This window comes from Hemibagrus wyckioides, linkage group LG06 (assembly GCF_019097595.1).
Source record: "Hemibagrus wyckioides isolate EC202008001 linkage group LG06, SWU_Hwy_1.0, whole genome shotgun sequence".
NCBI lineage: Eukaryota > Metazoa > Chordata > Actinopteri > Siluriformes > Bagridae > Hemibagrus > Hemibagrus wyckioides.
The window spans coordinates 46,078,483-46,087,149 of NC_080715.1; the positions used below are offsets into that span (position 1 = coordinate 46,078,483).

At 39.8% G+C, this 8,667-nt stretch overlaps 1 long non-coding RNA gene across 1 annotated transcript; it reads left to right on the forward strand.

Annotated features, from left to right (window-relative positions):
- Positions 1-5,851: 5,851 nt before the first annotated feature.
- Positions 5,852-6,702, forward strand: LOC131355330 (uncharacterized). Its single transcript, XR_009204848.1, has 3 exons — positions 5,852-5,932; positions 6,071-6,169; positions 6,271-6,702. It is a non-coding gene; the product is annotated as an uncharacterized LOC131355330 (long non-coding RNA).
- The last annotated feature ends 1,965 nt before the right edge of the window (positions 6,703-8,667 follow it).

Genomic DNA, 8,667 nt, shown 5'->3' on the forward strand with positions numbered 1-8,667 from the left:
AGTGATGGTGTAATGTTTATGAGACAAGTACAAAATGAATAGTAAATACTTGTTACTTTATCTCACAGAATAGTAATTAAGAGATAAGGACGTCCTGGGTGTTTGAGAGAGTCCCAGTGTGCTGTCCTAAAAGATTTACTTGATAACAGAAAACGTTTAGAAAAATTGCCCCAGATTTCTTAATGTCATCTCATCGATTCTCCAGCAGATGGAGCAAAGGGATTGTTGGATTTGTTTTACAATTTCTCTTACAGTTAGTGACATGCATTTATGAGTACTGTGTTCATATTTACAAAACTCTTCACACAGTTAGAGCAACAACAGTCTATAAGGAACCATCTAAGTAAGTATACAGTATATTGATATATAAATGTAAGTAAATAAGTGTATATTGATATATAAATGTAAGTAAATAAGTGTATATTGATATATAAGTGTAAGTAAATAAGTGTATTAAAGTGTGTGTTAACAGTAAGAACAATATAATAATAGTGATGATTTTATAATTATAATAATTAATAATGATAACCACCATATAATAATAATAATAATAATAATAATAATAATAATAATAATAATAATAATAATAATCTGCGTGACTCCAATCCGTATCTCAGACAATCCCACGTGGGGTCTCGAGCTGCAGGAATCTGTGCGGTTTAGAGGTGCGCATGCGCGTTCGCTTCTTAAAGTTGTTTGTGGTTAAACTGTCTCCATGGTGATAACGCGTCGAATAGTTTTAAACGATCACACTGCATTTGGATTACTGCTTGGATACGGATAAACATCGTCTCTACAAACTCATCTCTACATCTATACTCGACGAACAGCGACTCCCGACGAAGGACTTCTGACACAGCGATGGACTTCCGAGGATTTCTGCGGCACCTGAAGAGCTGGACCCTGGGTGAGATCGCCTGTGCTGCGGGTCTGGTCACTCTCTCTGCCGGTGCGGGTTACTGCATTTACCGCATCCTCCAGAGAGACAGAGCTCCTCCTGACCACACTGAGCTTCCTCAAGGTAGGAGGATCTTTATCCTACCTCGTGACTTTAATGTCTCACTGATTTTACAATAAATCCAGTAGAAGGTACAGTGTTACAGTCTAGTGTTATGTAGCTAACAAGTGACCTCATCTACTGCTAACAATTAGCCTCATGCTAGTTATCGTGCTAGCGAACTCGGCTACTGGTTTAAATGACACAATAATATCCTTAAGCCTGGTCAGGAATTTATTTTATTTCCACAATGAAATATTTACCCTGTTAGTAGGTCACCTTTAACAACCCTGACTACTGGTTTTACACTAAATCATGATTAGCCTTGTGATTCGCTAGCTAGCGCGCTAGCGGACTTTAGCCGAGTTTTACCGATTTAAATTACTCTGTAATAGTTGGACAAATTATATCTACATGTCTATTTGTTGTAATTAGTACACAGTTTATCGGTAAATATAATATAAATATAATGTTTAGCCTAATGTTAGTTAAGCTGCTAGCGACACTAAAATTACACACTAAAATCCTGAACGAGTCGATGAGCTTGACCAATGAGAATTTAATTTATTTCCACAATATTCTATTCATCCCCATTAAAAAGTCACATTTAACAACACTGACTACTGGTTTTACACTAAATCATGCTTAGACTACTGATTAATCAGCTCTCGCACTAAAGGGCATGGTTACAGATGTACACCGATCAGCCATAACATTATGACCACTGAGAGGTGCCGTGAATAACACTGATGATCTCCTCATCATGGCACCTGTTAGTGGGTGGGATATATTAGGCAGCAGGTGAACATTTCATCCTCAAAGGTGATGTTAGAAGCAGGAAAAATGGACAAGCATAAGGATTTGAAGGAGTTTAACAAATGGTGATAGCTGCATGACTGGATCAGAGCATCTCCAAAACTGCAGCTCTTGTGGGGTGTTCCCGGTCTGCAGTGGTCAGTATCTATCAAAAGTGGTCCAAGGAAGGAACAGTGGTGAACCGGTGACAGGGTCATGGGTGGCCAAGGCTTACTGATGCACATGGAGAGTGAAGGCTGGCCCATGTGGTCCGATCCAAAAGATGAGCTACTGTTTCTCAAATTGCTGAAGAAGTTAATGCTGGTTCTGATAGAAAGGTGTCAGAATACACGGTAAATAACGGTTTGTTGCGTATGGGTCTGCATAGCCGAAGACCAGTCAGGGCGCTCATGCTGACCCCTGTGCACCACTGAAAGTACCAACAATGGGCACATGAGCATCAGAACTGGACCACGGAGCAATGGAAGAAGGTGGCCTGGTCTGATGAATTATGTTTTCTTTTACATTACATGGATGGCCGGGTGCATGTTCATCACTTACCAGGGGAACACATGGCACCAGGATGCACTTGCTTTGTGCAATGTTCTGCTGGGAAACCTTGTGTCCTGCCATCCATGTGGATGTTACTTTTACACGTACCACCTACCTAAGCATTGTTGTAGGCCACCTACATCCTTTCATGGAAACAGTATTCCCTGATGACTGTGGCCTCTTTCAGCAGGATAATGCGCCGTGCCACAAAGCAAAAATGGATCAGGAATGGTTTGATGAGTACAACAATGAGTTTGAGGTGTTGACTTGGTGTCCAAATTCCCCAGATCTCAGTCCAATCCAGCATCTGTGGGATGTGCTGAACAAAGAAGTCCGATCCATGGAGGCCTCACCTCACAACTTACAGGACTTAAAGGATCTGCTGCTAACATCTTGGTGCCAGATACCACAGCACACCTTCAGGGATCTAGTAGAGTCCATGCCTCGACAGGTCAGGGCTGTTTTGGCAGCAAAAGGGGACCAACAAAATTTTCGGCAGGTGGTCATAAAGTTATGGCTGAGCGGTGTATGTTATCTACCTAGAGAACTTCACTAATCATTTCATTTACACAATATCATAGTGAGTATAAAGGTTTTAATGATTATACAGTAATAATATTTTTTATAGATTTGGGTGGTGGACAGGGGCAGGAGGTTTTAGAGAGTTTAATCAGGTCACATGTACAGTGAATTTACACAGTCTGACTGCTACAATTTTTCTGTTTCCTCACAAGTTAACTAATTATCAAACTCACTGGTTTATTAAGTTTTCTGTATTAATAGGAAAGTTTGATATTGTGTAATTGAAGAGTCATAATTCTGAGTCACAGAAAAGTAATCTATTGCAGAGCCTGTGGATGTGCTGGAGGAATCAGTAGATCCTCCCTCTGTCCTCCAGGTATGTGTCAGTTAAATAGTAATATTTTAACTTCATTTAAAACATACAGGCCAGTTTTGTCTAAGTGTGTGTGTGTGTGTGTGTGTGTGTGTTAAGGTCATTGAGCCAATCCAGCAGCTGCTGCCCACCGAACCACACGTCGAACCTTCAGCTGTCATTCTGGTAAGAAAATCCTTCATTTATTTCCTAAAGCCAATCAGTGGATTTTACAGGGTTGTTTTTACTGTAAAGAATGTTAGTATAAATCTGCTATGATAAGAAGCACTTATGATCTTCATGCTCTACTTTTCACAGCCGTTCGATGCTGATGAGCCGGACAGTGCCTGCCGTGATGTCCAGTGCGTGTCTGCAGTCTCCTCCCTCTCCCAGGTATTCTACACTGCTGTAACTGAGATACAAGCACACAAACACCCTTCTTTACAAGATCTAATGTTAAGTTTTCTTTCTCTATTTCTAGCCAGTGGACATTAGCAGAGACATCACTGGAATGATGAGGGGTCCAGAGAGTCGGCTCTGCTGGTTTGAAACCGCAGAGACACACTGCTTGACTCGCGAGGTAATCACAGTCTTTATTACTCTGATGAAGAGAATGGACATTTTTGAACTGACCTGATTTTTAGAAGAGCACTTTTGTGAAATGTGGTTGTAGATCTTGAGTTTCATCTAATTGTCATTTGCAGGGATTCCCTTATTATACCAGTGATGAGGAGATTTTCACTGGCATTCAGGTAAGGGATTATTCATTGTGGCATCACAAAATGTTGTTAACTGCAGTGACTAATTGTGTTTGTGTGTTTAAAGTTTGTTGAGCCGAACATCCAGCTGCTGCCGACCGAAGAACACCAAGACCCTTCACCTGTTTTTCTGGTAACCAAAGCTTCCATTTATTTACTAAAGCTGATCACTGGATTTTACAAGGTTGTTTTTACTGTAAGTGACAGAATATTAGTATGAAACTGCTGTGATCAGAAGCACTCACGATCTTCCTGCTCTATTTTTCACAGCCGCTCGATGCTGGCGAGCTGATCGGCGCCTGCCGAAATATACAGTTCCTCTCTGCAGACCCCTCCATCTCCCAGTTTAAGGTATTCTACAGTGCAGCAGCTGAGATACAAACACACAAACACCCTTCTTTACAAGTTCTAATGTTTAGTTTTGTTTCTCTATTTCCAGTCAGTGGAAATCAGGACATACTTCCTGGGGATGATAAGGGGCCCACAGAGCCGTCTTTGTTGGTTTAAAACCACCAAGACGAGCAGCTTGAATCACATGGTAATCACAGACTTAATTACTCTGAGGAAGAGAATTGACCGTGATGATTATTAGACTCACGTTTGTGAAATAGATCTTGAGTTTCAGCTTTTTGTCATTTGCAGGGATTCCCTTATGAAAGCTCCATAGAGGACTGTTTCACTGGCATACAGGTAAGGGATTATTCATTGTGGCATCACAAAACTTTTGTTAATTGCAGTGACTAATTGTGTTCACTTTAATTTGTTCTCTTAAGTCTGAATCTGGGAGGGTTACAGAGTTCATCTCCTGTAACCGAATGGAGACATCATTCGTCGTGCCACATTATTTTGTGGTAAATTTATTGCACTGTCATGAAGTGTATCTTGTAGTTAGTAGCTTTTAGAATTTTGTCTCTTGTGCTTTTATTTGTCTTCAGTGTCAATATTATTTTTATTCAACAGCAAACCATTACAACGGTAACCTGCACTATGCTGTATGTGGCTGAAGATGGGCAGATGTTCACCTCCACTTGGGATTATAATTACAACGACTGTGAGGTAATTCAGACTTTCAGACCTGATGTGTATCTACATATGCTGCTATTCCCCTGATTCAGATACTGTAAAATGTACTGTGTGAGTTTTAATGATTTAATGATTTGGCTTGCAGGAGAGTGAGGAGCGCCTTAACCCAGAGGAGTTGGAGGTGCCCTTTATTTGGTACGATCCTCTTCACTGTTTAATGATGTAACAGTGTATTGTATGTTTAACATACACTAAGCATTTACATCTCTTCTTTCTTAGCTGCCATCTTTCAGACAGAGGGGTGACTGAAATCGGCCTGAAGGTGCCCGCTCTCCGTGAGGCGTTTGCTGTGAGTAAAACCATTTATTCAGCTGCTGTTACTGTGCAGGTAAAGTCCACTCTGCTTTAACTTTTATATTGTGTGCTGTCTTATTTTCAGACTCTGCTTGCCAGCATCCAGAACCAGAACTTCTTGTTCACGGTGGGAAAAAAGATCGTCATGCGACTGGCAGCAGCTAACAACCAGGTGACTTCAGAATGATGAAAGACTGTATCATTTTTGGGATGGAAATAATTTCAGTTTCTCAGCCATAGCCAAAGTGAGTTACAGAGATTTTGTTGTTGCTTTAACAGGAAGTAGTTGGTGTGCAGTTGGCCTACGAGGCCCTGATTCGATTCCTGAGGACGCCTTCCAATCAGGAATCGATTAAAGCAGAGCTCAGCTCCTGTGTAAGCTAATAAACGCCTGTGTGAAATGACAGATGTTTAAAGATAACAGATGTTGCTAATATAGAAAACAGGACTCCAATATGTAAAGCTAATTTATTTCTGTAATTTTTCTCCTCTGTGCAGGACCACCACTACAACTTCCTGGATGTTTTTTTTGAGCTGATTTTCTTCAGCTACTGTATAAATGGCTCAAAACCTCAGCCAGTAAGTGTCTTATCAGGAGATTTCTAAGCAATGTTTGAGTTTCAGAACATGGTCTATTTCATCTCCTTTTCCTTTTCTCCATATTTTTTGAACCTGATAAGACATGGCATTAATGAAGCTTGTCTTTCTTTCCAAAAGTTTAAGGGAGGATTCTTGGAGCGCCTGCTTGCGCTCTTCAGCATGTGGGACGTGGACGTGTGGGAGCCTGCAGCAGAGCTGTACTTCACAGTGCTTATTGTAAGTGTTGAATATCTTCTGATGCCACCATACACAAATTCTCAGGATTGTATCTTAAACTCAGTGACACTGTGATGGATGTGTGTGTAATTTGTCAATAGGATTACCTTACAGAGCTTGCTGAAGTACTGTTCACTCAGCCTCTGGAGCTCTACAGTGACCCAGCAGCCTTAGCCACCACAGTTCAGCGACTCCTCAAGCTGCACGTCCAGCTGATGATGGACATTTTGGAGGAGCTCTGAGCAATGTCTTTCCCCTTACCCACTTCATCTTTTCTTCTGCTTCATTTCATGTTCTTTTCTCTCACTTCTTTTTCCTACATTGCTCAGACTCCACATGTAAGTATGAATTCATTTTATTTCTATTTTTGATGAACTTAATATTTTAAAAATCTCTTCTCTTTTTTACAGGATTGTACAGTGAACCCCAGGACCTGAAGAAGGGCTTAACCCTTAAGATCATTCTTCCCTTATTAATCTATCCCTTTTTAATCAATCCCTCTGTTCATATCCCTCTCCCCCTATTCCCATAAGTTATTACTATAGATAATATATAGATAAATAGAATTATTTATGAATAAACTCATTTGTATAATGATTATATGCTTTACTTAAATATTTATATTTGTTCCTATTACAGCCTCATTCTGATTATTTTTAGTCGTCAGTATATGTATAAAATTTTCCTTTAAACACAAACAGAATGTTTCACTCATATACAGATCATTTTTAAAGAATTTCACAACTTTTAAATGGTTTACTAAAACGTGGAAAAATAAATAACATTATATATTATATGACATATATTACGTATATAACAGAAAAAGGGTCAGTCTACTGACCATGATTTTTGAGTCAGTGGTAAACACAAGTCTCTTTCTGTTCCCATCCTCTCCTGTCTTCTCTACAGCCATGTAAGTTAAATGCTCTATCTCTCTCTCTCACTCTCCCTCACTGCCAAAGCAGAAAAATATATACTACAAAGTATAATTCATCACCTGCTATATTAATCACATAAAATACATTGAAATGTGAATTAAATGAAATTAAATTATAGGTTTGTGTGATTTTGTGTTTAAAATGTTTGACATTGATTTTCACAGATCTATTGGTATCTCCAAGTAGCCATCTTATTCCTTAGAATTCACCTCAGGCATCTAAAGGCAAAATAAAAGTAATTCCTAAATGAATTGTGTATCTGTAAAGAGGTATAAGTCTTTCCTTTCCCTTTCTATACATCTTCTACTAAATTAACTCAAAAGCTGTCAGATAAACACTCTTTCATTTTTTTCATCTTTTTCACTTTTTCTGCAATTTTCATTACAGCAGGTCTGAGGTCTTGAGGAACCATCCCACCCTCGTACCACAGTGTTGCTGTAATTATAAAAAATCTAATAACGTTTTCTATCACATTTTCTTCACTTTCAAGGGCATTTGCTCACAGCAAATGTATCCCCATATCATACTTAAATATAGTGCTTGGGTTCAACAGCTTTACTTTTGGCAGCAGAACGTCCAGCCGAACGATGATGGTCCATTTAACAAGCATACCTGAATGCAACATGTCTTCTAGTCTTTCAGCAGGAACTGAATTGTTAACTTTAGTAGTTGTGAATGTTGCAACCTGGAAATATACAAGCCTGACAGAGTTCATTAAAATAAAAGTAAAAAATGATCAGGCAGTTACAGAACCATATGTGTTTAACCCTCAGACAGATATTATGGACTCATTACATTGAGAAGGATACCAAAGAGCTGTACCACTCCCTCACTCATGCTGTTTAGGAGCCAAGGGAAGCACCAATTCTGTTTTTGGTGTTAGCCATGGACCTGAGGCAGCAAACCCTTTTTGCTTTAGAAAGAGCCGAGTCCGGACTAAAATATGTTGCAGAACTCCAAATCATTTCCTCCAAACGGTAGTCCCTGGTCTCCATGGTGACGCTATATGAGCTGACACAAAGGTTAAGGATGAAGTCCTGTTAGAGAAAGTGACTGAACACAGTAAAACACACAAGCAGGATACACTGATGGACAGGGTGGACCAAGGTGTCAAAGATCGATCGATCGATCTATCTATCTATCTATCTATCTATCTATCTATCTATCTATCTATCTATCTATCTATCTATCTATCTATCTATCTATCTATCACTCATAGCCCCCCATGTATAAACAATACGTCTTATTTATTTATTTACTTGTGTGTTTAATATTTAGATGTGTATATATCTCCACTAGTTCATGATGCATTAAAAAAGTGAGATGTGTAGAGCAGCCCAGGTCCTCTTTCACTCCTCCATGATGACATCACAGCTGGTGGATGTTAGAGACCATGCGCTCCCCCACCTTAGGGTTTAGGTCTGGACACATGCTTGGCCAGTCCATCACCTTTACCCTCAGCTTCTTTAGCAAGGCAGTGGTCGTCTTGGAGGTGTGTTTGAGGTCGTTATCATGTTGGAATACTGCCCTGTGGCCCAGTCTCCGAAGGGGGGGGGGGGA